The sequence below is a fragment of the Hyla sarda genome, unplaced genomic scaffold, assembly GCF_029499605.1.
Source record: "Hyla sarda isolate aHylSar1 unplaced genomic scaffold, aHylSar1.hap1 scaffold_1376, whole genome shotgun sequence".
Lineage (NCBI taxonomy): Eukaryota > Metazoa > Chordata > Amphibia > Anura > Hylidae > Hyla > Hyla sarda.
Window position 1 is genome coordinate 57171 of NW_026608005.1, and position 27889 is coordinate 85059.

The following is a 27889-nucleotide window of genomic DNA, read 5'->3' on the forward strand; positions in this document are numbered from 1 at the left end:
ATTTGTAATCAGCTTTGCAAATATTTTATAATCCACATTCAACAAAGTTATCGGCCTCCAATTCCTTACATCATTCACATCCCCTTTCTTATAAATCAAAACCACTATCCCACTCTTCATACTTTCCACCAATCTTCCATTAGCCCACATATACTTAAAGATACTCTCCATATCATCCTTCAGTACATCCCACAATTTCACATAAAACTCAGCCGGCAACCCATCCTCTCCAGGAGTCTTATTTTTAGCCATACTATCAACCGTCCTTTTAATTTCTTCCATTCCAATCTCTCTCATTAAACTCTCATACTCATTACAATCTACCTTCTTATCAATCACTTCCAGCACTTCCTCAGCCAAACCCCTATCACACTGTTTGACTGCATATAAGTCCTCATAAAACTCTTTCACCACATTCAGTACAGCTTTGCCTCTCACCAAACCACCATCCTTATCATACACACTCACTAAATCATCCTTTCTCCCAATCACTTTCTTAAAAAAATATCTTGAACACTTTTCATCCTTCTCCAATTTGTCCACTTTTGCTCGGTACATTAACTCTTTTCCTCTTTCATTCAACCAATCCTTTATATCTCTTTTCACAGCATCAATCTTACCATCCACTCTCCATCCCTTCTTTTTCAACTTAATGAGAAACCCCAACCTTTTATTCAGCCATTCATACTTCTTTCTTTCCCTAGCTTTCCTTTTATAACCTTCCCTCTTGAAAAAAACCTTAGTTCTTTCTTTAACCCACTCCCACCAACACAATAAATCCAAAAATTCTTTTTTCTTCTCACACCATAACTTATACTTCTTAATATACCTATCATATACCTCCTTTTCATCCAACAGTTTCACATTAAGCTTCCAGTAACCCCTCCCACTTATGCAAATCTCATCCAACACCAAATCACAACTCACACGCTCATGATCAGAATAAATCACTCTCTCTTGCTTATACCACATACATCCTATCATTTTGGACACAAAACACATATCTAATCTTGACTCACTCCTTCCACTCTCAGCATGATATGTTGCTAACACAGGATTCACACCACACACTTCAACCACATCTCTTAACTTGAAATCACTCACCATACTCTTAAGCATATTTCCAGAAACATCCGCATCCCTCCCAATCTCACAGTTGAAATCACCTACTAACAACACTGGTTCCTTCCCAGACAAAAACCCCTTAATTATTTCAAACAAACCCACCCTCTCCTCCTTATTCACAGGTGCATAAACATTAATTAACTTAAACTTAAACCCATGTAACCCAACCTCCACCAACACACACCTTCCTTCCCTTAACACCATTTGACTACAAACTTTAAACTTATTATTCCTAAACAAAACCCCAACTCCATCATTTCTATTTACATTAGAGCAAGACCACACTGCTGGTCCATATCTCCACTCCTCCTTTTTTGGAGGAAAATCCAATCCACATTCCTGTAGACAAATTATGTCATTATTAGTTCCTGCCAATTCCTCCAGAATGGCCGCTCTTCTATTCTTATTTTTAAAGACTCTAACATTTGACAAACTAACCGAAAAAGACATATCAAATCAAATAACAACCCATAGGAAGAAAAAACCTAGAAGAGAGTTAATGAACTTTACGGCTCAGTGTCGAGGGAGAAGTTTCTTCTCCAATGCATTTATCCATTTCACCCTCAGATATTGCGGCAAAACGATTACTCGTCTCCACCACCGTCTGCTCCATCTTTTCACCACTGGCACCTCTCGCCGCCTTCCGTGGGGGACGAAAAAGATCTTCCTCTCTCTCTTTAGCACTTTCCTCTTCTGAATTCGACCATTCAACTTTTTGAGTGCCAGACACCTGAGGACTAGGCACCTCTTCAATTCTCACCTCCTCCTCCATCTCCTCTTCAATCTCCTCCTGCACCTTCTCTTCCACCACCGTTGCTTTCTCAATAATGCTAGCAATCACACTCTTTTCTGCCATGTCTGCCTTTGCCTTTTCCCTTTTTTTAATTGCCAAATCTTTTCTGGCCTCTTTCTCCTTCTCCCTCTTAGCCACCTCCGGACAATTTCTATACACATGTCCAACAAGGCCACAAAGATCACAAGTTCTGGGCTGTGGACAAGCTCCCGCCTCATGCCCTGGCATTTTACAATTTCGGCACTTCTTATTACCTGGACAAGCCTCTTTAACATGTCCAAACAGCAAACAATCACGGCAAAACAATGGCTGGCCATAATAATAGACATAACCCCGGTTTCCAGCGATTAAAAAATAGGCCGGTGGGTGTTTCACTCCACCAATGCTCCCAGGATCCAGCTTCAGTTTTACAAAGAACTTCCATGTGCCATTAAACACACCCAAACTACTAGTTTGCTTCACTCCCCCTTGGACACTTTCACAGTAGATACTTAGAAAGTTCTTAATCATATCCGGGTCTAAGAACGGATTGTACATATGTACAAACAGAGTCTTCACTCCCATCTCAAACAGAGGAAAAAACTTTACATTTTCCAAGACAGGGTTACTGGCATTTCTTTTCAAACATTCATAGAAGTTCTGGCAATCAGCTTCATAGATGAAGGACACATCATATATTCCTTGCTTCCTATTCTCTTGCACACAGAACAAACTATCCATGCCAAAACCGCCCAATTTCTCCACAAGTTCATGTCCAATGTACTCAATCCGATTCTAACCCCGGTCAGAAGTTTCCACCACAAAACGTACAGTCTTCTCAATCGCAGGGAGGTATTCCTTTCCAGCCATTGTTCTTCTCTTGTCTGTCGATTCCACAGTAAGATCACCACTCCGGATTCCTGCTCAGCAGAACACCCGCACCCCTGACCCAGACCAAGTTTACACTTGATCGGAGCCAAAAGGCCGAGAAGCGATAACCGTGAAAGGGGCGGGCCCAACAAGGTCCCCTTCATGGGCACTATCACTGCTTGCTGTCAGGGAGGCTGCCAGACAATTTTCCATGCACACTCTGGGCTGGGGGGCAGTCAACCACCAGTACACACAGCAGAACCTAAACCCATACCATTATTGCTAAGCAGCAAGACAGGGGCCCATTGCACTCCCACGGGGCCTTTTTAAATGCAATCCATAACCCGGATTTGCCAGGAACCCTTCTTACTCCTCCTACTTGCATGTGACACTGGGCTTAGGATCTGCATAGGAAACACACACACAAGCACACACCTACCTTTGTTGCCTGCAGATGCCTCCTTGGCTGTCCCCAAACGGTATCAAACCAACACCCACGGGAAGCTGTAAGCATAGAGGACATGCCTGCACCCCATTGGACTTACCTGTGTGGGTTAAATCCGAGTTATTTGACAACCTATGGCGGTGATGGTTCTGCTCAGGCAGAGCAGTGCTGATGCTCCTCATAAAGCTGTCGCTGCTGTGAAGGTTCTAGGTGACATCACAAATCCCTATGGTTACATACACAACAAAGCTGGGTTGTTGTTGTTTACACTCTGCAAGGCCTGTGGAAGTCAGTGACATCATAGCACTGTAGTTCTGAGGGTTCTAGATGGATGCAACAATCTCCTGTTGCTTCTATGAAGGCCATAATAGACGACATCACCAAACAGCTCCATAGTCACATACACAGCAAAGGAGAGATGTTGTTTACACCTAGTGATGTCAGTGGTATTGAGTGACATCACAGCACAGTGCTAAGGCTCCTGGGCCTGGACACAGCAGCGGCTGCAATATCTCAACGGAGAATACGTTTATATATATGTGTGTGTGTGCGCGTATATATATATATATATATATATATATATATATATATATATATATTTCTCCGCCGAAATCACTTTTAAACCCATTTCCACCTTTTTTTCCCTTCTCTTCCTCTTACTTTTTTTTCACGTTTTTTTACGTTTTTCTCCTTTTCGCCTCTTTTCTGGGCGTATTATTCTTCTTTTTCTTCTTTTTTTTCGTCTAATGCATACCCCATCAGTGCAGCAATGCTTATTCAATACCGCCAGCAGATGGAGACACTGGGGGATAATTTTCTAAGGATTTATACTGATTTTTCCTGTCTGAATTTGTCGCACAGAAAGTTGCAGGCCAAATATGTGTGACATTTCTGCGACTTTAGCTTCTAGAGCATTTTTACAACATTATACATAGGTGCTGAATACATAAAAAGCGACTGTTCAGCGACAGACAAGTCGCATCGGCTGAAAGTAGGCCAGAATGTCAGTCCATGTTGGAGCAGGTTTAGATACAGTCTAAAGTATAGATCTCAAAGTCTGTGCACAGAATTTAGCAAGGGCCTCGCACCTTCTGATGCATCAGGTAGGTGCACAATAGCATAGCCTAACCCTCTGTACTTTGGTCTATATTGATGCGGGACATAGACAGCCAGCTGATGACCAATCCATTAGTGCAATGGATGGCTGGAAGCATTTGTCTTTGCCTTTGCAATACCACAGAAGCAATGCATGGTCAATGTACAGCAATGACACACCTGTGTGAACAGCCAGGAGACCCCCCCCCCCATGTTATGTTACATAGTTACATAGTTAGTACGGTCGAAAAAAGACATATGTCCATCAAGTTCAACCAGGGAATTAAGGGGTAGGGGTGTGGCGCGATATTGGGGAAGGGATGAGATTTTATATTTCTTCATAAGCATTAATCTTATTTTGTCAATTAGGAACATTCAGCACCCACCCGCTATCAAGGCAGCTGCCTATCATGTCATGCCCTACCTGCACAGGTGTGCTGGCTACTCAAATGATCCAATTAAGGAGGCCATTTAGTCAGCAGCAGCAGAAGTCCTGTGCCTGGACGCTCCAACAGCGGCCAGACACAAGCAGAAGCAGCAGAAGCAGCAGCAGCAGCACCACCTTTTGTTTTTTGGCTGCAGCAGCAAGGCCCACAGGGCTGGCTAGCTGGCTAGCCAGCAAGCAGGTAGCAATGAAAGTAGGAATCTTTCTTTTTAACCCTGTAAGGGGGTGGTGCACTGTACCCGAAGATACTGCCATATCGGGTCAATGCATAGGGCGACGGAAGCAAGCTTCGAAATCGGCCCCCGTTCTCAAAAATCCATTTAATATATGGTCCCCAGATAGGGGACGTATCAGATATTAAACTGATAAGAACAGATACTACACTTGATCTTAGCCAAAAGGCCGAGAAGCGATAACCGTGAAAGGGGCGGGCCCAACAAGGTCCCCTTCATGGGCACTATCACTGCTTGCTGTCAGGGAGGCTGCCAGACAATTTTCCATGCACACTCTGGGCTGGGGGGCAGTCAACCACCAGTACACACAGCAGAACCTAAACCCATACCATTATTGCTAAGCAGCAAGACAGGGGCCCATTGCACTCCCACGGGGCCTTTTTAAATGCAATCCATAACCCGGATTTGCCAGGAACCCTTCTTACTCCTCCTACTTGCATGTGACACTGGGCTTAGGATCTGCATAGGAAACACACACACAAGCACACACCTACCTTTGTTGCCTGCAGATGCCTCCTTGGCTGTCCCCAAACGGTATCAAACCAACACCCACGGGAAGCTGTAAGCATAGAGGACATGCCTGCACCCCATTGGACTTACCTGTGTGGGTTAAATCCGGGTTATTTGACAACCTATGGCGGTGATGGTTCTGCTCAGGCAGAGCAGTGCTGATGCTCCTCATAAAGCTGTCGCTGCTGTGAAGGTTCTAGGTGACATCACAAATCCCTATGGTTACATACACAACAAAGCTGGGTTGTTGTTGTTTACACTCTGCAAGGCCTGTGGAAGTCAGTGACATCATAGCACTGTAGTTCTGAGGGTTCTAGATGGATGCAACAATCTCCTGTTGCTTCTATGAAGGCCATAATAGACGACATCACCAAACAGCTCCATAGTCACATACACAGCAAAGGAGAGATGTTGTTTACACCTAGTGATGTCAGTGGTATTGAGTGACATCACAGCACAGTGCTAAGGCTCCTGGGCCTGGACACAGCAGCGGCTGCAATATCTCAACGGAGAATACGTTTATATATATGTGTGTGTGTGCGCGTATATATATATATATATATATATATATATATATATATATATATATATTTCTCCGCCGAAATCACTTTTAAACCCATTTCCACCTTTTTTTCCCTTCTCTTCCTCTTACTTTTTTTTCACGTTTTTTTACGTTTTTCTCCTTTTCGCCTCTTTTCTGGGCGTATTATTCTTCTTTTTCTTCTTTTTTTTCGTCTAATGCATACCCCATCAGTGCAGCAATGCTTATTCAATACCGCCAGCAGATGGAGACACTGGGGGATAATTTTCTAAGGATTTATACTGATTTTTCCTGTCTGAATTTGTCGCACAGAAAGTTGCAGGCCAAATATGTGTGACATTTCTGCGACTTTAGCTTCTAGAGCATTTTTACAACATTATACATAGGTGCTGAATACATAAAAAGCGACTGTTCAGCGACAGACAAGTCGCATCGGCTGAAAGTAGGCCAGAATGTCAGTCCATGTTGGAGCAGGTTTAGATACAGTCTAAAGTATAGATCTCAAAGTCTGTGCACAGAATTTAGCAAGGGCCTCGCACCTTCTGATGCATCAGGTAGGTGCACAATAGCATAGCCTAACCCTCTGTACTTTGGTCTATATTGATGCGGGACATAGACAGCCAGCTGATGACCAATCCATTAGTGCAATGGATGGCTGGAAGCATTTGTCTTTGCCTTTGCAATACCACAGAAGCAATGCATGGTCAATGTACAGCAATGACACACCTGTGTGAACAGCCAGGAGACCCCCCCCCCCCCCCATGTTATGTTACATAGTTACATAGTTAGTACGGTCGAAAAAAGACATATGTCCATCAAGTTCAACCAGGGAATTAAGGGGTAGGGGTGTGGCGCGATATTGGGGAAGGGATGAGATTTTATATTTCTTCATAAGCATTAATCTTATTTTGTCAATTAGGAACATTCAGCACCCACCCGCTATCAAGGCAGCTGCCTATCATGTCATGCCCTACCTGCACAGGTGTGCTGGCTACTCAAATGATCCAATTAAGGAGGCCATTTAGTCAGCAGCAGCAGAAGTCCTGTGCCTGGACGCTCCAACAGCGGCCAGACACAAGCAGAAGCAGCAGAAGCAGCACCACCTTTTGTTTTTTGGCTGCAGCAGCAAGGCCCACAGGGCTGGCTAGCTGGCTAGCCAGCAAGCAGGTAGCAATGAAAGTAGGAATCTTTCTTTTTAACCCTGTAAGGGGGTGGTGCACTGTACCCGAAGATACTGCCATATCGGGTCAATGCATAGGGCGACGGAAGCAAGCTTCGAAATCGGCCCCCGTTCTCAAAAATCCATTTAATATATGGTCCCCAGATAGGGGACGTATCAGATATTAAACTGATAAGAACAGATACTACACTTGATCTTAGCCAAAAGGCCGAGAAGCGATAACCGTGAAAGGGGCGGGCCCAACAAGGTCCCCTTCATGGGCACTATCACTGCTTGCTGTCAGGGAGGCTGCCAGACAATTTTCCATGCACACTCTGGGCTGGGGGGCAGTCAACCACCAGTACACACAGCAGAACCTAAACCCATACCATTATTGCTAAGCAGCAAGACAGGGGCCCATTGCACTCCCACGGGGCCTTTTTAAATGCAATCCATAACCCGGATTTGCCAGGAACCCTTCTTACTCCTCCTACTTGCATGTGACACTGGGCTTAGGATCTGCATAGGAAACACACACACAAGCACACACCTACCTTTGTTGCCTGCAGATGCCTCCTTGGCTGTCCCCAAACGGTATCAAACCAACACCCACGGGAAGCTGTAAGCATAGAGGACATGCCTGCACCCCATTGGACTTACCTGTGTGGGTTAAATCCGGGTTATTTGACAACCTATGGCGGTGATGGTTCTGCTCAGGCAGAGCAGTGCTGATGCTCCTCATAAAGCTGTCGCTGCTGTGAAGGTTCTAGGTGACATCACAAATCCCTATGGTTACATACACAACAAAGCTGGGTTGTTGTTGTTTACACTCTGCAAGGCCTGTGGAAGTCAGTGACATCATAGCACTGTAGTTCTGAGGGTTCTAGATGGATGCAACAATCTCCTGTTGCTTCTATGAAGGCCATAATAGACGACATCACCAAACAGCTCCATAGTCACATACACAGCAAAGGAGAGATGTTGTTTACACCTAGTGATGTCAGTGGTATTGAGTGACATCACAGCACAGTGCTAAGGCTCCTGGGCCTGGACACAGCAGCGGCTGCAATATCTCAACGGAGAATACGTTTATATATATGTGTGTGTGTGCGCGTATATATATATATATATATATATATATATATATATATATATTTCTCCGCCGAAATCACTTTTAAACCCATTTCCACCTTTTTTTCCTTTCTCTTCCTCTTACTTTTTTTTCACGTTTTTTTACGTTTTTCTCCTTTTCGCCTCTTTTCTGGGCGTATTATTCTTCTTTTTCTTCTTTTTTTTCGTCTAATGCATACCCCATCAGTGCAGCAATGCTTATTCAATACCGCCAGCAGATGGAGACACTGGGGGATAATTTTCTAAGGATTTATACTGATTTTTCCTGTCTGAATTTGTCGCACAGAAAGTTGCAGGCCAAATATGTGTGACATTTCTGCGACTTTAGCTTCTAGAGCATTTTTACAACATTATACATAGGTGCTGAATACATAAAAAGCGACTGTTCAGCGACAGACAAGTCGCATCGGCTGAAAGTAGGCCAGAATGTCAGTCCATGTTGGAGCAGGTTTAGATACAGTCTAAAGTATAGATCTCAAAGTCTGTGCACAGAATTTAGCAAGGGCCTCGCACCTTCTGATGCATCAGGTAGGTGCACAATAGCATAGCCTAACCCTCTGTACTTTGGTCTATATTGATGCGGGACATAGACAGCCAGCTGATGACCAATCCATTAGTGCAATGGATGGCTGGAAGCATTTGTCTTTGCCTTTGCAATACCACAGAAGCAATGCATGGTCAATGTACAGCAATGACACACCTGTGTGAACAGCCAGGAGACCCCCCCCCCCATGTTATGTTACATAGTTACATAGTTAGTACGGTCGAAAAAAGACATATGTCCATCAAGTTCAATCAGGGAATTAAGGGGTAGGGGTGTGGCGCGATATTGGGGAAGGGATGAGATTTTATATTTCTTCATAAGCATTAATCTTATTTTGTCAATTAGGAACATTCAGCACCCACCCGCTATCAAGGCAGCTGCCTATCATGTCATGCCCTACCTGCACAGGTGTGCTGGCTACTCAAATGATCCAATTAAGGAGGCCATTTAGTCAGCAGCAGCAGAAGTCCTGTGCCTGGACGCTCCAACAGCGGCCAGACACAAGCAGAAGCAGCAGAAGCAGCAGAAGCAGCAGCAGCAGCACCACCTTTTGTTTTTTGGCTGCAGCAGCAAGGCCCACAGGGCTGGCTAGCTGGCTAGCCAGCAAGCAGGTAGCAATGAAAGTAGGAATCTTTCTTTTTAACCCTGTAAGGGGGTGGTGCACTGTACCCGAAGATACTGCCATATCGGGTCAATGCATAGGGCGACGGAAGCAAGCTTCGAAATCGGCCCCCGTTCTCAAAAATCCATTTAATATATGGTCCCCAGATAGGGGACGTATCAGATATTAAACTGATAAGAACAGATACTACACTTGATCTTAGCCAAAAGGCCGAGAAGCGATAACCGTGAAAGGGGCGGGCCCAACAAGGTCCCCTTCATGGGCACTATCACTGCTTGCTGTCAGGGAGGCTGCCAGACAATTTTCCATGCACACTCTGGGCTGGGGGGCAGTCAACCACCAGTACACACAGCAGAACCTAAACCCATACCATTATTGCTAAGCAGCAAGACAGGGGCCCATTGCACTCCCACGGGGCCTTTTTAAATGCAATCCATAACCCGGATTTGCCAGGAACCCTTCTTACTCCTCCTACTTGCATGTGACACTGGGCTTAGGATCTGCATAGGAAACACACACACAAGCACACACCTACCTTTGTTGCCTGCAGATGCCTCCTTGGCTGTCCCCAAACGGTATCAAACCAACACCCACGGGAAGCTGTAAGCATAGAGGACATGCCTGCACCCCATTGGACTTACCTGTGTGGGTTAAATCCGGGTTATTTGACAACCTATGGCGGTGATGGTTCTGCTCAGGCAGAGCAGTGCTGATGCTCCTCATAAAGCTGTCGCTGCTGTGAAGGTTCTAGGTGACATCACAAATCCCTATGGTTACATACACAACAAAGCTGGGTTGTTGTTGTTTACACTCTGCAAGGCCTGTGGAAGTCAGTGACATCATAGCACTGTAGTTCTGAGGGTTCTAGATGGATGCAACAATCTCCTGTTGCTTCTATGAAGGCCATAATAGACGACATCACCAAACAGCTCCATAGTCACATACACAGCAAAGGAGAGATGTTGTTTACACCTAGTGATGTCAGTGGTATTGAGTGACATCACAGCACAGTGCTAAGGCTCCTGGGCCTGGACACAGCAGCGGCTGCAATATCTCAACGGAGAATACGTTTATATATATGTGTGTGTGTGCGCGTATATATATATATATATATATATATATATATATATATATATATATATATATATATTTCTCCGCCGAAATCACTTTTAAACCCATTTCCACCTTTTTTTCCCTTCTCTTCCTCTTACTTTTTTTTCACGTTTTTTTACGTTTTTCTCCTTTTCGCCTCTTTTCTGGGCGTATTATTCTTCTTTTTCTTCTTTTTTTTCGTCTAATGCATACCCCATCAGTGCAGCAATGCTTATTCAATACCGCCAGCAGATGGAGACACTGGGGGATAATTTTCTAAGGATTTATACTGATTTTTCCTGTCTGAATTTGTCGCACAGAAAGTTGCAGGCCAAATATGTGTGACATTTCTGCGACTTTAGCTTCTAGAGCATTTTTACAACATTATACATAGGTGCTGAATACATAAAAAGCGACTGTTCAGCGACAGACAAGTCGCATCGGCTGAAAGTAGGCCAGAATGTCAGTCCATGTTGGAGCAGGTTTAGATACAGTCTAAAGTATAGATCTCAAAGTCTGTGCACAGAATTTAGCAAGGGCCTCGCACCTTCTGATGCATCAGGTAGGTGCACAATAGCATAGCCTAACCCTCTGTACTTTGGTCTATATTGATGCGGGACATAGACAGCCAGCTGATGACCAATCCATTAGTGCAATGGATGGCTGGAAGCATTTGTCTTTGCCTTTGCAATACCACAGAAGCAATGCATGGTCAATGTACAGCAATGACACACCTGTGTGAACAGCCAGGAGACCCCCCCCCCCCCATGTTATGTTACATAGTTACATAGTTAGTACGGTCGAAAAAAGACATATGTCCATCAAGTTCAACCAGGGAATTAAGGGGTAGGGGTGTGGCGCGATATTGGGGAAGGGATGAGATTTTATATTTCTTCATAAGCATTAATCTTATTTTGTCAATTAGGAACATTCAGCACCCACCCGCTATCAAGGCAGCTGCCTATCATGTCATGCCCTACCTGCACAGGTGTGCTGGCTACTCAAATGATCCAATTAAGGAGGCCATTTAGTCAGCAGCAGCAGAAGTCCTGTGCCTGGACGCTCCAACAGCGGCCAGACACAAGCAGAAGCAGCAGCAGCAGCACCACCTTTTGTTTTTTGGCTGCAGCAGCAAGGCCCACAGGGCTGGCTAGCTGGCTAGCCAGCAAGCAGGTAGCAATGAAAGTAGGAATCTTTCTTTTTAACCCTGTAAGGGGGTGGTGCACTGTACCCGAAGATACTGCCATATCGGGTCAATGCATAGGGCGACGGAAGCAAGCTTCGAAATCGGCCCCCGTTCTCAAAAATCCATTTAATATATGGTCCCCAGATAGGGGACGTATCAGATATTAAACTGATAAGAACAGATACTACACTTGATCTTAGCCAAAAGGCCGAGAAGCGATAACCGTGAAAGGGGCGGGCCCAACAAGGTCCCCTTCATGGGCACTATCACTGCTTGCTGTCAGGGAGGCTGCCAGACAATTTTCCATGCACACTCTGGGCTGGGGGGCAGTCAACCACCAGTACACACAGCAGAACCTAAACCCATACCATTATTGCTAAGCAGCAAGACAGGGGCCCATTGCACTCCCACGGGGCCTTTTTAAATGCAATCCATAACCCGGATTTGCCAGGAACCCTTCTTACTCCTCCTACTTGCATGTGACACTGGGCTTAGGATCTGCATAGGAAACACACACACAAGCACACACCTACCTTTGTTGCCTGCAGATGCCTCCTTGGCTGTCCCCAAACGGTATCAAACCAACACCCACGGGAAGCTGTAAGCATAGAGGACATGCCTGCACCCCATTGGACTTACCTGTGTGGGTTAAATCCGGGTTATTTGACAACCTATGGCGGTGATGGTTCTGCTCAGGCAGAGCAGTGCTGATGCTCCTCATAAAGCTGTCGCTGCTGTGAAGGTTCTAGGTGACATCACAAATCCCTATGGTTACATACACAACAAAGCTGGGTTGTTGTTGTTTACACTCTGCAAGGCCTGTGGAAGTCAGTGACATCATAGCACTGTAGTTCTGAGGGTTCTAGATGGATGCAACAATCTCCTGTTGCTTCTATGAAGGCCATAATAGACGACATCACCAAACAGCTCCATAGTCACATACACAGCAAAGGAGAGATGTTGTTTACACCTAGTGATGTCAGTGGTATTGAGTGACATCACAGCACAGTGCTAAGGCTCCTGGGCCTGGACACAGCAGCGGCTGCAATATCTCAACGGAGAATACGTTTATATATATGTGTGTGTGTGCGCGTATATATATATATATATATATATATATATATATATATATATATTTCTCCGCCGAAATCACTTTTAAACCCATTTCCACCTTTTTTTCCCTTCTCTTCCTCTTACTTTTTTTTCACGTTTTTTTACGTTTTTCTCCTTTTCGCCTCTTTTCTGGGCGTATTATTCTTCTTTTTCTTCTTTTTTTTCGTCTAATGCATACCCCATCAGTGCAGCAATGCTTATTCAATACCGCCAGCAGATGGAGACACTGGGGGATAATTTTCTAAGGATTTATACTGATTTTTCCTGTCTGAATTTGTCGCACAGAAAGTTGCAGGCCAAATATGTGTGACATTTCTGCGACTTTAGCTTCTAGAGCATTTTTACAACATTATACATAGGTGCTGAATACATAAAAAGCGACTGTTCAGCGACAGACAAGTCGCATCGGCTGAAAGTAGGCCAGAATGTCAGTCCATGTTGGAGCAGGTTTAGATACAGTCTAAAGTATAGATCTCAAAGTCTGTGCACAGAATTTAGCAAGGGCCTCGCACCTTCTGATGCATCAGGTAGGTGCACAATAGCATAGCCTAACCCTCTGTACTTTGGTCTATATTGATGCGGGACATAGACAGCCAGCTGATGACCAATCCATTAGTGCAATGGATGGCTGGAAGCATTTGTCTTTGCCTTTGCAATACCACAGAAGCAATGCATGGTCAATGTACAGCAATGACACACCTGTGTGAACAGCCAGGAGACCCCCCCCCCCATGTTATGTTACATAGTTACATAGTTAGTACGGTCGAAAAAAGACATATGTCCATCAAGTTCAACCAGGGAATTAAGGGGTAGGGGTGTGGCGCGATATTGGGGAAGGGATGAGATTTTATATTTCTTCATAAGCATTAATCTTATTTTGTCAATTAGGAACATTCAGCACCCACCCGCTATCAAGGCAGCTGCCTATCATGTCATGCCCTACCTGCACAGGTGTGCTGGCTACTCAAATGATCCAATTAAGGAGGCCATTTAGTCAGCAGCAGCAGAAGTCCTGTGCCTGGACGCTCCAACAGCGGCCAGACACAAGCAGAAGCAGCAGAAGCAGCAGCAGCAGCACCACCTTTTGTTTTTTGGCTGCAGCAGCAAGGCCCACAGGGCTGGCTAGCTGGCTAGCCAGCAAGCAGGTAGCAATGAAAGTAGGAATCTTTCTTTTTAACCCTGTAAGGGGGTGGTGCACTGTACCCGAAGATACTGCCATATCGGGTCAATGCATAGGGCGACGGAAGCAAGCTTCGAAATCGGCCCCCGTTCTCAAAAATCCATTTAATATATGGTCCCCAGATAGGGGACGTATCAGATATTAAACTGATAAGAACAGATTTTTTTTTATCTAAAGCCGAGGAACGTGCTTTCGATTCACCCAAAGTGCAAGAAAAAGTGCAAACGTGTTACACTAAAAAAAACGTGCACAAAGGATGCGGTCTATCGCAAGCCCTTCTCCGATAGGAGAGAGGCCCCCCAACAAACCTTACCCTTCGCCTCCGGACCAAAAGGTACCTGCGAGGTTCCAGGTTCGATGTCCCTTTTCGCCGAAGCTACTAGGGGACCACAAATGCTCCCGGCATCCCCCTTGGCGTTAGCCAAGGTATCTGCCCGCAGAGCCGATTACGGTAGGTACCCTGCCAAAGCAGGAGTACCCGGGGTGTTTGCAGGGAGGTGCGGAACCTAATGGCCACACACACCTCCCCTAGACCGCCAGGAGGGACACCCAGAAGGGCTACCGCATCCTGACAAATCCTGTGAACACACAACACGCAAAAAGTGACACAGTGAGACAAAAAATAAATAAATAAGTGAATGTGTGCAGATATACTGCCCGGACATCCGGCCGGATCTATAAAAATTTCTCTGATCCTAGCCAGAAGGCCGGGAATCAAGAGGTGAGTGCCACAAGGTGAAGAGATTATGGTGCCCGTGCTTCAACTCAGTGAGTCTATTCTCCCAGTGAGTTTCGGCACCTCGGGGTCACCACTCCCCGAGGCACAAAAGTACCTCGGCTCTAGACCCTCTCAGCCTCATGGCGAGACCCGAAGGGAACAGGTCACATCGGGGCAGCCGTCGAGCTGATTCCTCAGAACCAGCCCCGGAAAGCCCTGGTACACCTGCATCCTCCATGCAGCACCCATCCCCACCAGCATGAAAACTGATAAGAACAGATACTACACTTGATCTTAGCCAAAAGGCCGAGAAGCGATAACCGTGAAAGGGGCGGGCCCAACAAGGTCCCCTTCATGGGCACTATCACTGCTTGCTGTCAGGGAGGCTGCCAGACAATTTTCCATGCACACTCTGGGCTGGGGGGCAGTCAACCACCAGTACACACAGCAGAACCTAAACCCATACCATTATTGCTAAGCAGCAAGACAGGGGCCCATTGCACTCCCACGGGGCCTTTTTAAATGCAATCCATAACCCGGATTTGCCAGGAACCCTTCTTACTCCTCCTACTTGCATGTGACACTGGGCTTAGGATCTGCATAGGAAACACACACACAAGCACACACCTACCTTTGTTGCCTGCAGATGCCTCCTTGGCTGTCCCCAAACGGTATCAAACCAACACCCACGGGAAGCTGTAAGCATAGAGGACATGCCTGCACCCCATTGGACTTACCTGTGTGGGTTAAATCCGGGTTATTTGACAACCTATGGCGGTGATGGTTCTGCTCAGGCAGAGCAGTGCTGATGCTCCTCATAAAGCTGTCGCTGCTGTGAAGGTTCTAGGTGACATCACAAATCCCTATGGTTACATACACAACAAAGCTGGGTTGTTGTTGTTTACACTCTGCAAGGCCTGTGGAAGTCAGTGACATCATAGCACTGTAGTTCTGAGGGTTCTAGATGGATGCAACAATCTCCTGTTGCTTCTATGAAGGCCATAATAGACGACATCACCAAACAGCTCCATAGTCACATACACAGCAAAGGAGAGATGTTGTTTACACCTAGTGATGTCAGTGGTATTGAGTGACATCACAGCACAGTGCTAAGGCTCCTGGGCCTGGACACAGCAGCGGCTGCAATATCTCAACGGAGAATACGTTTATATATATGTGTGTGTGTGCGCGTATATATATATATATATATATATATATATATATATATATATATATATTTCTCCGCCGAAATCACTTTTAAACCCATTTCCACCTTTTTTTCCCTTCTCTTCCTCTTACTTTTTTTTCACGTTTTTTTACGTTTTTCTCCTTTTCGCCTCTTTTCTGGGCGTATTATTCTTCTTTTTCTTCTTTTTTTTCGTCTAATGCATACCCCATCAGTGCAGCAATGCTTATTCAATACCGCCAGCAGATGGAGACACTGGGGGATAATTTTCTAAGGATTTATACTGATTTTTCCTGTCTGAATTTGTCGCACAGAAAGTTGCAGGCCAAATATGTGTGACATTTCTGCGACTTTAGCTTCTAGAGCATTTTTACAACATTATACATAGGTGCTGAATACATAAAAAGCGACTGTTCAGCGACAGACAAGTCGCATCGGCTGAAAGTAGGCCAGAATGTCAGTCCATGTTGGAGCAGGTTTAGATACAGTCTAAAGTATAGATCTCAAAGTCTGTGCACAGAATTTAGCAAGGGCCTCGCACCTTCTGATGCATCAGGTAGGTGCACAATAGCATAGCCTAACCCTCTGTACTTTGGTCTATATTGATGCGGGACATAGACAGCCAGCTGATGACCAATCCATTAGTGCAATGGATGGCTGGAAGCATTTGTCTTTGCCTTTGCAATACCACAGAAGCAATGCATGGTCAATGTACAGCAATGACACACCTGTGTGAACAGCCAGGAGACCCCCCCCTCCATGTTATGTTACATAGTTACATAGTTAGTACGGTCGAAAAAAGACATATGTCCATCAAGTTCAACCAGGGAATTAAGGGGTAGGGGTGTGGCGCGATATTGGGGAAGGGATGAGATTTTATATTTCTTCATAAGCATTAATCTTATTTTGTCAATTAGGAACATTCAGCACCCACCCGCTATCAAGGCAGCTGCCTATCATGTCATGCCCTACCTGCACAGGTGTGCTGGCTACTCAAATGATCCAATTAAGGAGGCCATTTAGTCAGCAGCAGCAGAAGTCCTGTGCCTGGACGCTCCAACAGTGGCCAGACACAAGCAGAAGCAGCAGAAGCAGCAGCAGCAGCACCACCTTTTGTTTTTTGGCTGCAGCAGCAAGGCCCACAGGGCTGGCTAGCTGGCTAGCCAGCAAGCAGGTAGCAATGAAAGTAGGAATCTTTCTTTTTAACCCTGTAAGGGGGTGGTGCACTGTACCCGAAGATACTGCCATATCGGGTCAATGCATAGGGCGACGGAAGCAAGCTTCGAAATCGGCCCCCGTTCTCAAAAATCCATTTAATATATGGTCCCCAGATAGGGGACGTATCAGATATTAAACTGATAAGAACAGATACTACACTTGATCTTAGCCAAAAGGCCGAGAAGCGATAACCGTGAAAGGGGCGGGCCCAACAAGGTCCCCTTCATGGGCACTATCACTGCTTGCTGTCAGGGAGGCTGCCAGACAATTTTCCATGCACACTCTGGGCTGGGGGGCAGTCAACCACCAGTACACACAGCAGAACCTAAACCCATACCATTATTGCTAAGCAGCAAGACAGGGGCCCATTGCACTCCCACGGGGCCTTTTTAAATGCAATCCATAACCCGGATTTGCCAGGAACCCTTCTTACTCCTCCTACTTGCATGTGACACTGGGCTTAGGATCTGCATAGGAAACACACACACAAGCACACACCTACCTTTGTTGCCTGCAGATGCCTCCTTGGCTGTCCCCAAACGGTATCAAACCAACACCCACGGGAAGCTGTAAGCATAGAGGACATGCCTGCACCCCATTGGACTTACCTGTGTGGGTTAAATCCGGGTTATTTGACAACCTATGGCGGTGATGGTTCTGCTCAGGCAGAGCAGTGCTGATGCTCCTCATAAAGCTGTCGCTGCTGTGAAGGTTCTAGGTGACATCACAAATCCCTATGGTTACATACACAACAAAGCTGGGTTGTTGTTGTTTACACTCTGCAAGGCCTGTGGAAGTCAGTGACATCATAGCACTGTAGTTCTGAGGGTTCTAGATGGATGCAACAATCTCCTGTTGCTTCTATGAAGGCCGTAATAGACGACATCACCAAACAGCTCCATAGTCACATACACAGCAAAGGAGAGATGTTGTTTACACCTAGTGATGTCAGTGGTATTGAGTGACATCACAGCACAGTGCTAAGGCTCCTGGGCCTGGACACAGCAGCGGCTGCAATATCTCAACGGAGAATACGTTTATATATATGTGTGTGTGTGCGCGTATATATATATATATATATATATATATATATATATATATATATATTTCTCCGCCGAAATCACTTTTAAACCCATTTCCACCTTTTTTTCCCTTCTCTTCCTCTTACTTTTTTTTCACGTTTTTTTACGTTTTTCTCCTTTTCGCCTCTTTTCTGGGCGTATTATTCTTCTTTTTCTTCTTTTTTTTCGTCTAATGCATACCCCATCAGTGCAGCAATGCTTATTCAATACCGCCAGCAGATGGAGACACTGGGGGATAATTTTCTAAGGATTTATACTGATTTTTCCTGTCTGAATTTGTCGCACAGAAAGTTGCAGGCCAAATATGTGTGACATTTCTGCGACTTTAGCTTCTAGAGCATTTTTACAACATTATACATAGGTGCTGAATACATAAAAAGCGACTGTTCAGCGACAGACAAGTCGCATCGGCTGAAAGTAGGCCAGAATGTCAGTCCATGTTGGAGCAGGTTTAGATACAGTCTAAAGTATAGATCTCAAAGTCTGTGCACAGAATTTAGCAAGGGCCTCGCACCTTCTGATGCATCAGGTAGGTGCACAATAGCATAGCCTAACCCTCTGTACTTTGGTCTATATTGATGCGGGACATAGACAGCCAGCTGATGACCAATCCATTAGTGCAATGGATGGCTGGAAGCATTTGTCTTTGCCTTTGCAATACCACAGAAGCAATGCATGGTCAATGTACAGCAATGACACACCTGTGTGAACAGCCAGGAGACCCCCCCCCCCATGTTATGTTACATAGTTACATAGTTAGTACGGTCGAAAAAAGACATATGTCCATCAAGTTCAACCAGGGAATTAAGGGGTAGGGGTGTGGCGCGATATTGGGGAAGGGATGAGATTTTATATTTCTTCATAAGCATTAATCTTATTTTGTCAATTAGGAACATTCAGCACCCACCCGCTATCAAGGCAGCTGCCTATCATGTCATGCCCTACCTGCACAGGTGTGCTGGCTACTCAAATGATCCAATTAAGGAGGCCATTTAGTCAGCAGCAGCAGAAGTCCTGTGCCTGGACGCTCCAACAGCGGCCAGACACAAGCAGAAGCAGCAGAAGCAGCAGCAGCAGCACCACCTTTTGTTTTTTGGCTGCAGCAGCAAGGCCCACAGGGCTGGCTAGCTGGCTAGCCAGCAAGCAGGTAGCAATGAAAGTAGGAATCTTTCTTTTTAACCCTGTAAGGGGGTGGTGCACTGTACCCGAAGATACTGCCATATCGGGTCAATGCATAGGGCGACGGAAGCAAGCTTCGAAATCGGCCCCCGTTCTCAAAAATCCATTTAATATATGGTCCCCAGATAGGGGACGTATCAGATATTAAACTGATAAGAACAGATACTACACTTGATCTTAGCCAAAAGGCCGAGAAGCGATAACCGTGAAAGGGGCGGGCCCAACAAGGTCCCCTTCATGGGCACTATCACTGCTTGCTGTCAGGGAGGCTGCCAGACAATTTTCCATGCACACTCTGGGCTGGGGGGCAGTCAACCACCAGTACACACAGCAGAACCTAAACCCATACCATTATTGCTAAGCAGCAAGACAGGGGCCCATTGCACTCCCACGGGGCCTTTTTAAATGCAATCCATAACCCGGATTTGCCAGGAACCCTTCTTACTCCTCCTACTTGCATGTGACACTGGGCTTAGGATCTGCATAGGAAACACACACACAAGCACACACCTACCTTTGTTGCCTGCAGATGCCTCCTTGGCTGTCCCCAAACGGTATCAAACCAACACCCACGGGAAGCTGTAAGCATAGAGGACATGCCTGCACCCCATTGGACTTACCTGTGTGGGTTAAATCCGGGTTATTTGACAACCTATGGCGGTGATGGTTCTGCTCAGGCAGAGCAGTGCTGATGCTCCTCATAAAGCTGTCGCTGCTGTGAAGGTTCTAGGTGACATCACAAATCCCTATGGTTACATACACAACAAAGCTGGGTTGTTGTTGTTTACACTCTGCAAGGCCTGTGGAAGTCAGTGACATCATAGCACTGTAGTTCTGAGGGTTCTAGATGGATGCAACAATCTCCTGTTGCTTCTATGAAGGCCATAATAGACGACATCACCAAACAGCTCCATAGTCACATACACAGCAAAGGAGAGATGTTGTTTACACCCAGTGATGTCAGTGGTATTGAGTGACATCACAGCACAGTGCTAAGGCTCCTGGGCCTGGACACAGCAGCGGCTGCAATATCTCAACGGAGAATACGTTTATATATATGTGTGTGTGTGCGCGTATATATATATATATATATATATATATATATATATATATATATATTTCTCCGCCGAAATCACTTTTAAACCCATTTCCACCTTTTTTTCCCTTCTCTTCCTCTTACTTTTTTTTCACGTTTTTTTACGTTTTTCTCCTTTTCGCCTCTTTTCTGGGCGTATTATTCTTCTTTTTCTTCTTTTTTTTCGTCTAATGCATACCCCATCAGTGCAGCAATGCTTATTCAATACCGCCAGCAGATGGAGACACTGGGGGATAATTTTCTAAGGATTTATACTGATTTTTCCTGTCTGAATTTGTCGCACAGAAAGTTGCAGGCCAAATATGTGTGACATTTCTGCGACTTTAGCTTCTAGAGCATTTTTACAACATTATACATAGGTGCTGAATACATAAAAAGCGACTGTTCAGCGACAGACAAGTCGCATCGGCTGAAAGTAGGCCAGAATGTCAGTCCATGTTGGAGCAGGTTTAGATACAGTCTAAAGTATAGATCTCAAAGTCTGTGCACAGAATTTAGCAAGGGCCTCGCACCTTCTGATGCATCAGGTAGGTGCACAATAGCATAGCCTAACCCTCTGTACTTTGGTCTATATTGATGCGGGACATAGACAGCCAGCTGATGACCAATCCATTAGTGCAATGGATGGCTGGAAGCATTTGTCTTTGCCTTTGCAATACCACAGAAGCAATGCATGGTCAATGTACAGCAATGACACACCTGTGTGAACAGCCAGGAGACCCCCCCCCCCCATGTTATGTTACATAGTTACATAGTTAGTACGGTCGAAAAAAGACATATGTCCATCAAGTTCAACCAGGGAATTAAGGGGTAGGGGTGTGGCGCGATATTGGGGAAGGGATGAGATTTTATATTTCTTCATAAGCATTAATCTTATTTTGTCAATTAGGAACATTCAGCACCCACCCGCTATCAAGGCAGCTGCCTATCATGTCATGCCCTACCTGCACAGGTGTGCTGGCTACTCAAATGATCCAATTAAGGAGGCCATTTAGTCAGCAGCAGCAGAAGTCCTGTGCCTGGACGCTCCAACAGCGGCCAGACACAAGCAGAAGCAGCAGAAGCAGCAGCAGCAGCACCACCTTTTGTTTTTTGGCTGCAGCAGCAAGGCCCACAGGGCTGGCTAGCCAGCAAGCAGGTAGCAATGAAAGTAGGAATCTTTCTTTTTAACCCTGTAAGGGGGTGGTGCACTGTACCCGAAGATACTGCCATATCGGGTCAATGCATAGGGCGACGGAAGCAAGCTTCGAAATCGGCCCCCGTTCTCAAAAATCCATTTAATATATGGTCCCCAGATAGGGAACGTATCAGATATTAAACTGATAAGAACAGATACTACACTTGATCTTAGCCAAAAGGCCGAGAAGCGATAACCGTGAAAGGGGCGGGCCCAACAAGGTCCCCTTCATGGGCACTATCACTGCTTGCTGTCAGGGAGGCTGCCAGACAATTTTCCATGCACACTCTGGGCTGGGGGGCAGTCAACCACCAGTACACACAGCAGAACCTAAACCCATACCATTATTGCTAAGCAGCAAGACAGGGGCCCATTGCACTCCCACGGGGCCTTTTTAAATGCAATCCATAACCCGGATTTGCCAGGAACCCTTCTTACTCCTCCTACTTGCATGTGACACTGGGCTTAGGATCTGCATAGGAAACACACACACAAGCACACACCTACCTTTGTTGCCTGCAGATGCCTCCTTGGCTGTCCCCAAACGGTATCAAACCAACACCCACGGGAAGCTGTAAGCATAGAGGACATGCCTGCACCCCATTGGACTTACCTGTGTGGGTTAAATCCGGGTTATTTGACAACCTATGGCGGTGATGGTTCTGCTCAGGCAGAGCAGTGCTGATGCTCCTCATAAAGCTGTCGCTGCTGTGAAGGTTCTAGGTGACATCACAAATCCCTATGGTTACATACACAACAAAGCTGGGTTGTTGTTGTTTACACTCTGCAAGGCCTGTGGAAGTCAGTGACATCATAGCACTGTAGTTCTGAGGGTTCAAGATGGATGCAACAATCTCCTGTTGCTTCTATGAAGGCCGTAATAGACGACATCACCAAACAGCTCCATAGTCACATACACAGCAAAGGAGAGATGTTGTTTACACCTAGTGATGTCAGTGGTATTGAGTGACATCACAGCACAGTGCTAAGGCTCCTGGGCCTGGACACAGCAGCGGCTGCAATATCTCAACGGAGAATACGTTTATATATATGTGTGTGTGTGCGTATATATATATATATATATATATATATATATATATATATATATATATTTCTCCGCCGAAATCACTTTTAAACCCATTTCCACCTTTTTTTCCCTTCTCTTCCTCTTACTTTTTTTTCACGTTTTTTTACGTTTTTCTCCTTTTCGCCTCTTTTCTGGGCGTATTATTCTTCTTTTTCTTCTTTTTTTTCGTCTAATGCATACCCCATCAGTGCAGCAATGCTTATTCAATACCGCCAGCAGATGGAGACACTGGGGGATAATTTTCTAAGGATTTATACTGATTTTTCCTGTCTGAATTTGTCGCACAGAAAGTTGCAGGCCAAATATGTGTGACATTTCTGCGACTTTAGCTTCTAGAGCATTTTTACAACATTATACATAGGTGCTGAATACATAAAAAGCGACTGTTCAGCGACAGACAAGTCGCATCGGCTGAAAGTAGGCCAGAATGTCAGTCCATGTTGGAGCAGGTTTAGATACAGTCTAAAGTATAGATCTCAAAGTCTGTGCACAGAATTTAGCAAGGGCCTCGCACCTTCTGATGCATCAGGTAGGTGCACAATAGCATAGCCTAACCCTCTGTACTTTGGTCTATATTGATGCGGGACATAGACAGCCAGCTGATGACCAATCCATTAGTGCAATGGATGGCTGGAAGCATTTGTCTTTGCCTTTGCAATACCACAGAAGCAATGCATGGTCAATGTACAGCAATGACACACCTGTGTGAACAGCCAGGAGACCCCCCCCCCCCATGTTATGTTACATAGTTACATAGTTAGTACGGTCGAAAAAAGACATATGTCCATCAAGTTCAACCAGGGAATTAAGGGGTAGGGGTGTGGCGCGATATTGGGGAAGGGATGAGATTTTATATTTCTTCATAAGCATTAATCTTATTTTGTCAATTAGGAACATTCAGCACCCACCCGCTATCAATGCAGCTGCCTATCATGTCATGCCCTACCTGCACAGGTGTGCTGGCTACTCAAATGATCCAATTAAGGAGGCCATTTAGTCAGCAGCAGCAGAAGTCCTGTGCCTGGACGCTCCAACAGCGGCCAGACACAAGCAGAAGCAGCAGAAGCAGCAGCAGCAGCACCACCTTTTGTTTTTTGGCTGCAGCAGCAAGGCCCACAGGGCTGGCTAGCTGGCTAGCCAGCAAGCAGGTAGCAATGAAAGTAGGAATCTTTCTTTTTAACCCTGTAAGGGGGTGGTGCACTGTACCCGAAGATACTGCCATATCGGGTCAATGCATAGGGCGACGGAAGCAAGCTTCGAAATCGGCCCCCGTTCTCAAAAATCCATTTAATATATGGTCCCCAGATAGGGGACGTATCAGATATTAAACTGATAAGAACAGATACTACACTTGATCTTAGCCAAAAGGCCGAGAAGCGATAACCGTGAAAGGGGCGGGCCCAACAAGGTCCCCTTCATGGGCACTATCACTGCTTGCTGTCAGGGAGGCTGCCAGACAATTTTCCATGCACACTCTGGGCTGGGGGGCAGTCAACCACCAGTACACACAGCAGAACCTAAACCCATACCATTATTGCTAAGCAGCAAGACAGGGGCCCATTGCACTCCCACGGGGCCTTTTTAAATGCAATCCATAACCCGGATTTGCCAGGAACCCTTCTTACTCCTCCTACTTGCATGTGACACTGGGCTTAGGATCTGCATAGGAAACACACACACAAGCACACACCTACCTTTGTTGCCTGCAGATGCCTCCTTGGCTGTCCCCAAACGGTATCAAACCAACACCCACGGGAAGCTGTAAGCATAGAGGACATGCCTGCACCCCATTGGACTTACCTGTGTGGGTTAAATCCGGGTTATTTGACAACCTATGGCGGTGATGGTTCTGCTCAGGCAGAGCAGTGCTGATGCTCCTCATAAAGCTGTCGCTGCTGTGAAGGTTCTAGGTGACATCACAAATCCCTATGGTTACATACACAACAAAGCTGGGTTGTTGTTGTTTACACTCTGCAAGGCCTGTGGAAGTCAGTGACATCATAGCACTGTAGTTCTGAGGGTTCTAGATGGATGCAACAATCTCCTGTTGCTTCTATGAAGGCCATAATAGACGACATCACCAAACAGCTCCATAGTCACATACACAGCAAAGGAGAGATGTTGTTTACACCTAGTGATGTCAGTGGTATTGAGTGACATCACAGCACAGTGCTAAGGCTCCTGGGCCTGGACACAGCAGCGGCTGCAATATCTCAACGGAGAATACGTTTATATATATGTGTGTGTGTGCGCGTATATATATATATATATATATATATATATATATATTTCTCCGCCGAAATCACTTTTAAACCCATTTCCACCTTTTTTTCCCTTCTCTTCCTCTTACTTTTTTTTCACGTTTTTTTACGTTTTTCTCCTTTTCGCCTCTTTTCTGGGCGTATTATTCTTCTTTTTCTTCTTTTTTTTCGTCTAATGCATACCCCATCAGTGCAGCAATGCTTATTCAATACCGCCAGCAGATGGAGACACTGGGGGATAATTTTCTAAGGATTTATACTGATTTTTCCTGTCTGAATTTGTCGCACAGAAAGTTGCAGGCCAAATATGTGTGACATTTCTGCGACTTTAGCTTCTAGAGCATTTTTACAACATTATACATAGGTGCTGAATACATAAAAAGCGACTGTTCAGCGACAGACAAGTCGCATCGGCTGAAAGTAGGCCAGAATGTCAGTCCATGTTGGAGCAGGTTTAGATACAGTCTAAAGCATAGATCTCAAAGTCTGTGCACAGAATTTAGCAAGGGCCTCGCACCTTCTGATGCATCAGGTAGGTGCACAATAGCATAGCCTAACCCTCTGTACTTTGGTCTATATTGATGCGGGACATAGACAGCCAGCTGATGACCAATCCATTAGTGCAATGGATGGCTGGAAGCATTTGTCTTTGCCTTTGCAATACCACAGAAGCAATGCATGGTCAATGTACAGCAATGACACACCTGTGTGAACAGCCAGGAGACCCCCCCCCCCCCATGTTATGTTAAATAGTTACATAGTTAGTACGGTCGAAAAAAGACATATGTCCATCAAGTTCAACCAGGGAATTAAGGGGTAGGGGTGTGGCGCGATATTGGGGAAGGGATGAGATTTTATATTTCTTCATAAGCATTAATCTTATTTTGTCAATTAGGAACATTCAGCACCCACCCGCTATCAAGGCAGCTGCCTATCATGTCATGCCCTACCTGCACAGGTGTGCTGGCTACTCAAATGATCCAATTAAGGAGGCCATTTAGTCAGCAGCAGCAGAAGTCCTGTGCCTGGACGCTCCAACAGCGGCCAGACACAAGCAGAAGCAGCAGAAGCAGCAGCAGCAGCACCACCTTTTGTTTTTTGGCTGCAGCAGCAAGGCCCACAGGGCTGGCTAGCTGGCTAGCCAGCAAGCAGGTAGCAATGAAAGTAGGAATCTTTCTTTTTAACCCTGTAAGGGGGTGGTGCACTGTACCCGAAGATACTGCCATATCGGGTCAATGCATAGGGCGACGGAAGCAAGCTTCGAAATCGGCCCCCGTTCTCAAAAATCCATTTAATATATGGTCCCCAGATAGGGGACGTATCAGATATTAAACTGATAAGAACAGATACTACACTTGATCTTAGCCAAAAGGCCGAGAAGCGATAACCGTGAAAGGGGCGGGCCCAACAAGGTCCCCTTCATGGGCACTATCACTGCTTGCTGTCAGGGAGGCTGCCAGACAATTTTCCATGCACACTCTGGGCTGGGGGGCAGTCAACCACCAGTACACACAGCAGAACCTAAACCCATACCATTATTGCTAAGCAGCAAGACAGGGGCCCATTGCACTCCCACGGGGCCTTTTTAAATGCAATCCATAACCCGGATTTGCCAGGAACCCTTCTTACTCCTCCTACTTGCATGTGACACTGGGCTTAGGATCTGCATAGGAAACACACACACAAGCACACACCTACCTTTGTTGCCTGCAGATGCCTCCTTGGCTGTCCCCAAACGGTATCAAACCAACACCCACGGGAAGCTGTAAGCATAGAGGACATGCCTGCACCCCATTGGACTTACCTGTGTGGGTTAAATCCGGGTTATTTGACAACCTATGGCGGTGATGGTTCTGCTCAGGCAGAGCAGTGCTGATGCTCCTCATAAAGCTGTCGCTGCTGTGAAGGTTCTAGGTGACATCACAAATCCCTATGGTTACATACACAACAAAGCTGGGTTGTTGTTGTTTACACTCTGCAAGGCCTGTGGAAGTCAGTGACATCATAGCACTGTAGTTCTGAGGGTTCTAGATGGATGCAACAATCTCCTGTTGCTTCTATGAAGGCCATAATAGACGACATCACCAAACAGCTCCATAGTCACATACACAGCAAAGGAGAGATGTTGTTTACACCTAGTGATGTCAGTGGTATTGAGTGACATCACAGCACAGTGCTAAGGCTCCTGGGCCTGGACACAGCAGCGGCTGCAATATCTCAACGGAGAATACGTTTATATATATGTGTGTGTGTGCGCGTATATATATATATATATATATATATATATATATATATATATATATATATTTCTCCGCCGAAATCACTTTTAAACCCATTTCCACCTTTTTTTCCCTTCTCTTCCTCTTACTTTTTTTTCACGTTTTTTTACGTTTTTCTCCTTTTCGCCTCTTTTCTGGGCGTATTATTCTTCTTTTTCTTCTTTTTTTTCGTCTAATGCATACCCCATCAGTGCAGCAATGCTTATTCAATACCGCCAGCAGATGGAGACACTGGGGGATAATTTTCTAAGGATTTATACTGATTTTTCCTGTCTGAATTTGTCGCACAGAAAGTTGCAGGCCAAATATGTGTGACATTTCTGCGACTTTAGCTTCTAGAGCATTTTTACAACATTATACATAGGTGCTGAATACATAAAAAGCGACTGTTCAGCGACAGACAAGTCGCATCGGCTGAAAGTAGGCCAGAATGTCAGTCCATGTTGGAGCAGGTTTAGATACAGTCTAAAGTATAGATCTCAAAGTCTGTGCACAGAATTTAGCAAGGGCCTCGCACCTTCTGATGCATCAGGTAGGTGCACA

General features: G+C 45.6%; 10 non-coding genes and 1 pseudogene across 10 annotated transcripts; all 11 read right to left on the bottom strand.

Moving 5' to 3' along the window:
• Window positions 1-4975: 4975 nt before the first annotated feature.
• On the bottom strand, window positions 4976-5166 carry LOC130306477 (U2 spliceosomal RNA). The gene has a single exon (XR_008855824.1). It is a non-coding gene; the product is annotated as a U2 spliceosomal RNA (small nuclear RNA).
• A 2079-nt stretch (window positions 5167-7245) lies between these two features.
• Window positions 7246-7436, bottom strand: LOC130306478 (U2 spliceosomal RNA). Its single transcript, XR_008855825.1, has one exon. It is a non-coding gene; the product is annotated as a U2 spliceosomal RNA (small nuclear RNA).
• A 2087-nt stretch (window positions 7437-9523) lies between these two features.
• On the bottom strand, window positions 9524-9714 carry LOC130306479 (U2 spliceosomal RNA). Its single transcript, XR_008855826.1, has one exon. It is a non-coding gene; the product is annotated as a U2 spliceosomal RNA (small nuclear RNA).
• A 2085-nt stretch (window positions 9715-11799) lies between these two features.
• On the bottom strand, window positions 11800-11990 carry LOC130306480 (U2 spliceosomal RNA). The gene has a single exon (XR_008855827.1). It is a non-coding gene; the product is annotated as a U2 spliceosomal RNA (small nuclear RNA).
• Window positions 11991-14070: 2080 nt separating this feature from the next.
• LOC130306498 (U2 spliceosomal RNA) lies at window positions 14071-14252 on the bottom strand. Its single transcript, XR_008855843.1, has one exon. It is a non-coding gene; the product is annotated as a U2 spliceosomal RNA (small nuclear RNA).
• Window positions 14253-14939: 687 nt separating this feature from the next.
• Window positions 14940-15099, bottom strand: LOC130306501 (U2 spliceosomal RNA; annotated as a pseudogene).
• Window positions 15100-17183: 2084 nt separating this feature from the next.
• LOC130306482 (U2 spliceosomal RNA) lies at window positions 17184-17374 on the bottom strand. The gene has a single exon (XR_008855830.1). It is a non-coding gene; the product is annotated as a U2 spliceosomal RNA (small nuclear RNA).
• Window positions 17375-19456: 2082 nt separating this feature from the next.
• Window positions 19457-19647, bottom strand: LOC130306483 (U2 spliceosomal RNA). Its single transcript, XR_008855831.1, has one exon. It is a non-coding gene; the product is annotated as a U2 spliceosomal RNA (small nuclear RNA).
• Window positions 19648-21722: 2075 nt separating this feature from the next.
• On the bottom strand, window positions 21723-21913 carry LOC130306492 (U2 spliceosomal RNA). Its single transcript, XR_008855839.1, has one exon. It is a non-coding gene; the product is annotated as a U2 spliceosomal RNA (small nuclear RNA).
• Window positions 21914-23996: 2083 nt separating this feature from the next.
• Window positions 23997-24187, bottom strand: LOC130306484 (U2 spliceosomal RNA). Its single transcript, XR_008855832.1, has one exon. It is a non-coding gene; the product is annotated as a U2 spliceosomal RNA (small nuclear RNA).
• A 2074-nt stretch (window positions 24188-26261) lies between these two features.
• LOC130306485 (U2 spliceosomal RNA) lies at window positions 26262-26452 on the bottom strand. The gene has a single exon (XR_008855833.1). It is a non-coding gene; the product is annotated as a U2 spliceosomal RNA (small nuclear RNA).
• Window positions 26453-27889: the final 1437 nt, after the last annotated feature.